At 48.1% G+C, this 6,000-nt stretch overlaps 1 protein-coding gene across 3 annotated transcripts in view; it reads right to left on the reverse strand.

The window, feature by feature from the left end:
* TMEM45B (transmembrane protein 45B) overlaps positions 1-4,548 on the reverse strand; it is a 26,563-nt gene extending 22,015 nt beyond the window's left edge. For 2 of the 3 annotated variants that reach the window (XR_009696951.1, XM_061166617.1), the window contains exon 1: positions 4,398-4,547. The gene's annotated coding sequence lies outside the window, so the exon portion shown is untranslated. Of the gene's footprint in view, positions 1-4,397 lie in introns of all 3 variants that reach the window. The other variant, XM_061166629.1, reaches the window with a different exon arrangement.
* Between the last annotated feature and the right edge of the window lie 1,452 nt (positions 4,549-6,000).

Genomic DNA, 6,000 nt, shown 5'->3' on the forward strand with positions numbered 1-6,000 from the left:
TAGATTTTCTCAGGCTCCTTACAGTTTGGGGTGGTTGTGAGATGTAAGGGGTCTACTGAGTGGAGCTTCCTGGAAAGATCTTAATGTTGCAGTAAGTCCCCTACATATGAACAAGGTCGGTTCTGAGTCTCTCCCTTTTTGAGGGAGGCTGAGTCGGGTCGTCATTACTGCATCAGGCTTTTCTCTAGTTGTGGCGAGCCTGGGCTATCCTGTAGCTGAGGTGTGCAGGCTTCTTGTTGCGGAGTATGGGTCAAGGGCTCTGGAGTGCTGGTTCAGTAGTTGTGGCTCATGGGCTTAGTTGCTCCATGGCATGTGGGATCTTGCCATAGCAGGCATCAAACCAGTATCTTGCTAGGCAGGATCACTGGATCACCAGGGAAGCCCTGAGAGTGTGTTTGTAAGTCCAATTTGTTTGTAAATCCAATAAAGTTAGCCTAGGTACCCAATACAATTGGCTGTATAGTACTGTACTGTAATAGGTTTATAATACTTTTCACACAAATAATGTATAAAAAACATACACAAAAATAATGAAAATATTTTTAATCCTATAGTACAGTATCTTGTAGTGGGTACTTCTCCAGGAGTTGGTACGAGCTTCAGGAGTTGGTGATGGACAGGGAAGCCTGGCATGCTGCAGTCCATGGAGTCACAGAGAGTCAGACACGACTGAGTGACTGAACTGAACTGAACAGTCCCTTGAAATGTACAGTAGTACATTAGACAGCAGGCACACAGGGGCTGGTGTTGCGTGAACAGGCAAGAAGAGTTACTGACGAGGAAGGAGAGGAGAGGGGAGATAGTTGAGCTGAAGGATCGTCAGCAACAAGAGACAGAGGGCAGGCTGCAGTTACCCTCACACGTGATGGTGATGGAAGGCATGTTCACATCTTTGAAAGTTCACAACTTGAAGGTTCATATACAGGAGACTTATTATATTATAAAAAAGGGACAGACTCAAGTGGTACATGGCTTCTGCCCTTCTTTCTATTAAGCACAGAAGAGCTGCCTGTCCTCAGGTGAGGCTGAAAGCATGATAAGAGTGGAATGAGCCTACTCTAGCTCTGGACTTTGCACCTCCAGACATCTGGTGCTGAGGAGAACAAACTCCTTACTTACTGAGCCCCCCATAGCAGGGTCTTCTGTGACTTGTAGCTACACGAAGTCCTCATGACATCTGATACTTATTCAAAAGTGTGTTTGATATACTGTATATTGAACACTTTTTTTTTTAGTGCTTTTGGCAGTGTGCTAGGAATGACACAATAGGCCTGATAAATAAGATTCTTTCCCTCATGTAGTGTGGAATACAGTTAGAGTAGAAGAATCTACAGGTATCTGAGTTCAGGATTCAGAGGGGCTATGGCTTGCTGTCACAGACCCTAAAGCAACAGAGTCAATGGAAATTATCCATTCAATTTATGTAGGTAGGAAGTCTTTAGGAGACCACATGTCAGAAATAGCAACTGTCTGGACACTGGGAGACCTAGGTTTTCTCTGTAATCCATTAGCAAAGTACATTTGGGGAAGCTTCATGGGATTGTTTAATTTTCCCTGAATCCACTTTTCTTCTTTGAAAACAAGAAGATTGGTCTTAATAATCTTTAAGGCTATCCTCAGCCCTAAAATATTTTGTGATCACATTGAACAAAGATGGCTCTGAAATGTACCCAAAAGAGTGTTTCTATATTTAGACTCTATGAGTTCAAGTCAAAATATAAACCAAACAAAACACAAACCACCCCCCAATCTAAATTAAACAAACTAAGCGACAAAGAACACATGAGGAGTTGTGATGTCATAGAGGGATTTCTGGCTTGAAATCTGGCTCTGCCACATAGGCCTGGGACAGAAACTGTCTTTCTGTCTGTTTCCTCGTTTATGAAATAGGGCTGTAACCCTGACCTCGCTGGTGACTCAACAGTAAAGAACCCGCCTGCCAATGGAGGAGATGTGGGTTCAATCCCTGGGTGGGGAAGATGCCCTGGAAAGGAAATGGCAACCTATTCCAGTATTCTTGCCTGGGAAATCCCAGGGATAGAGGAGCCTGGCGGGCTACAGTCTGTGGGGTCACAAAAGCGTTGGACACGACTTAGTGACTAAAGAGCAACAACAACACTCTGACCTCACAATGCTGCTTATTAAGGAAAGTGCCCCGTACTCTGTAAAACCCCATTATGATCTGATACCAGGAAGAGATGGATAATGGCTTAGACATCTAAATCCTGCCAGGGGAATACACGAGCGTGCTTTGATGTTTGCTGCTTAATTCCTCACACAAGGTGGATAGATCTTTCGAGTCTCCTTCTTCCTTCTGTCGTGTACCTTGAGACCCATTTTATTTTTATGTAGGCGAGCAGACAAGAGAAACAAAAACAGCTAAAATTAAAATCATCTCTGTTTCTCACCCCAGGGGAGAGGGCTGGCTGGTTAAAAGGGAAGCTGGGTTCAAACAAAACGTGGGAATTACATCACTTATCTTTGGCTAATAATTGTCCATATTCAATATTGTATAGTATTGTGAATAATCTAGTTTTTGCTATAAAACCTGTCTATAGAAACAAGTGTAGACTGGAGATTTGTCTACAGATGCAGCCATTAGCTGATGACACAATAGTGACTTCTGCTCTCTTACAATCATAAACAGGTTTGCAATAACAGGAACTTTGGCTACGGGAGTGGCCCTATGTACAGGAAAATTGCCTTTATCCATTTTCAATGAGCAGATGCACTTGAGGGAAAGAGATAATCTTTCGATTACAGCCTACATAGATAGGTAACATCTGTACTTTGACCAACTGAGCATGACAGCCAACGTTACCTTGAAGGTGGTGGTGAGATAAGAAAGCGGAAGTTTTTCTTTCTTTATATCCCCCTTTTCCCTCAGCCCTGGCCAAATCCCAACAGTTTTGAAATGCCCTGTGCTAAGATTAGGGAAGACGCATTACCAAGGATATATTGGTGTCATGCTTTAAATAAAGTTACTGGTGAGATTCAATAACTTCACCTAGCCCATCATGACCAACACCCCCCAGTAGGGGCAGGGAGGAATCCATAGAATGTAAGGAAAATTGCAGAGTGTGAGATAAGCAAGCCACTGTTTCCACTGTGTATGGATGAAGTGAGAGGAAATCCAAGGTCTTTGAAAAGAAAATTGAATGTTTGCCTCCTGTAGTACCGGAACAGATAATTCATAACCAGAAACCACACCTTCTTTCTCACCCGATGTCAGGTGCCCTCCCCTTGTAAAATTAAGGGGCCATATTAATAGAGCCCTCATATTAATCCCACAACTTTTCCAGAGACGCTGGAACAGAGGGTAACTACATCATATCAAGCAGACAAGCTCTCAGTCATGAAGAGCAGGTGTCGGCTGCATAGCTCACAGTGTAGTATTTTTCTCCCCAACGGGGTGTTCAACATGGAGCAAAACCCAGATTGTATTGAATGTGTTGCACATCGGGTTAAAAACAGGACACATTTCCTTTAACCATAAGCTACATTACCTATTAAAGTGAATGTAAAAATACAGGTAAAATCCATTTGTCAGTTTATGAGCCAAGCAGAGCCATGGGTGGGGCGACTGTGCCAAGGGTCAGAGATGCGAGGAAAACGGCAGTCGCAGAGGGCCGTGTGGTGGAAGAGAACGTGAAGGAAGGGGTCATTTCCGCTACTTTTAGACAGGCGCCTGGCTAAAATTTTAAAGTGATTTATTTCAGAAAGTGACTGGTTTCCCCGTTGTTGCAACACAAACCCTTCTCACGTCTAGGGTTAGCTCCTGTCTCCAGGGGTTCTCCCTCTGGACCCAGACAGGAACACCTAAAACCTCTCCAAGCACCGCTAACCTTCACCCTCTGCCCCTCACATCTCTCGGCCCACTAGCCTCTTCGTGGAAGCTAAATAATGGCTCAGGGGACAATATCTGTCAATCGCCTCTTGCTGTTAACCTCCTGGCCTAAGGAGGGGTGTGGTGGGCGCCCTCCTGGGGGTGGAACTGCCCATTGAGGGTCGCTGTAGATGCACCATGAGCCTCGGACGCAATACAGCTCTGGTCTCCAGGCGGGACGCCAGCCGTCGCCGCGGGAGTTTCCGATTCTGGGGCGGAACGGATGCTGGGGCTTCACACTGGGGAGCTCGTCTCCCCGGGCGACACGGTAGCCCTGCCAGGCTGGAGACGCAGCAATATTCACCCCAGGGCAGCCCGCGATCGGACACAGGTTCGGGGCGAGGTGGGAGCCGCCAGGTGCGCCATCGGCCAGCCCCGAGGGGGCCCCGGGTCAGCTTCCCATCCCTCGGCCTCCAGCGCCTCCCTGCCCTTTCGAGTCGCGCCGCCTCCCCTGACCGAGCCCCCTTCGTTGGCCGCTCTCCGAGCCCTCTGCCCGCAGCCAGCGTCTCACCTGCGCCGAGCGCCTCCAGGCCGTCGGTCCGTTGCCTTGCTGCGCGCAGAGTGCAGCCGCCACCCAGCAGGTTTGACGGCCCCTCCCTCTCAGCCAGGCCGCCACCAACCGGCCCTCCCCGTTCCCGCTCCACCTCCCGCAACTGCCCGGGTGCTGGGCCTCCCGTCTCAAAGCCCGCGCTGGTCTCCACGCCCCTGACCTTCCTGCCCCATTTTCCCCAGACTCCAGACACTCCCTAAGGCGTGTGCTCGCACAGGGACCGGGCCCGGTTACCTATGGCTGGCTGTGACTAACCTTGACTTCCTATGATGCAACGCAATTAGAGAGCCTGGGAGGCGACAGCGCAGGCTGGTGCAAGGAAGACTGTTTAAGTCAAGCAAACAGGGTAAATAACCCAGCAAACTAGTGGGGGAGCACCTTCCACAGGCTCCAGTGCGCTATCTTGGACCAGTTTTCTGGCTGAAGCTTGACATTATATTCACTCATTCACTGCACAATTCTGCCAACAAATCAGCCTACTAGGTAGATGCAGTTCTAGGTTCTGGAGACACTGCTGCAGAGGAGTTCAAGTCCCAGTCTTTGAAGGATCTATTTCCAGGAGGGAACACACGTCTGTCTGTGTAGTGTTTTGTGGTCTCTATGCCCTCATCTCTAAGTTAAAGGGTTGGCCTATTGCATTTATTCCCACCCCATCTGTTGCCCAGCCCCTGTGGAAGTTAAAATAATGCAAGAGCCATAGCTATATTTCAGACCCACCGATCAGAACTTGGGAGAGGAGTGTGGACAGATGCCCCTGGTAAAAGCTTCACAGGGGCCACAGGAAGTCAGGGCTGAGACCCGAGAAGCCATATGCTTTCCAGCTCACTTCATTGTTGCAGGCGTTGGAAACCAGGAAGGGTTCACAGAAGAGATGCTCTATTTAGGTTTTGGAGCGAGACAAAGGGTATTCTCTGGGCTTGCCAGGTGGCTCAGTAGTAAAGAACCCGCCAGCCAACGTAGGAAATGTGGCTTCGATCCAGGGGTGGGGAAGATCCCTTGGAGAAGGAAATGACGCCAGTATTCTTGCCTGGGAAGTCTCGTGGACAGAGGATCCTGGCAGGCTACAGTCCATGGGGTCACAAAGAGTTGGACATGACTGAGACAGGATCCCAAGTGCAGCTTCTTTTGATCACATAGCTTCTCTCCGAAGTCAAAGGAAGGACTTTTGCGCATAAGGCATAAACCTGACCAAAATTTTCCTCTATAGACAGACGATGCCAGAGGCAGTGCTATCAGGAGACCATGCCAGAGGCAGTGCTGTCAGTTAAGAGGCTAATGGAGCCACAAACTTGAGATGGATAGTGTGCCAGAGCCAGGGGCTGGAGAGCAGTTCTTCAATTTCCCATCAACTTGGGAATTGATTTAACATTAGAGCTCGTCCTGACGCTTGCTCACACCCATTGTTTGTGAAATGAGTGGTAAGGTGGAGTCCAGTTACCCTGGGAAATTCGGTCCCTCTCTCTAGATCTCTGCTGTGATCAGGCTTTTACTTCAGTAATGGTTTCTTTTCCTCTAAGGCTATATTGATGAAACAAATATGTGATGTCTTAGCTGTAGTCACAGT

This window comes from Dama dama, chromosome 2 (genome assembly GCF_033118175.1).
Source record: "Dama dama isolate Ldn47 chromosome 2, ASM3311817v1, whole genome shotgun sequence".
Taxonomy (NCBI): domain Eukaryota; kingdom Metazoa; phylum Chordata; class Mammalia; order Artiodactyla; family Cervidae; genus Dama; species Dama dama.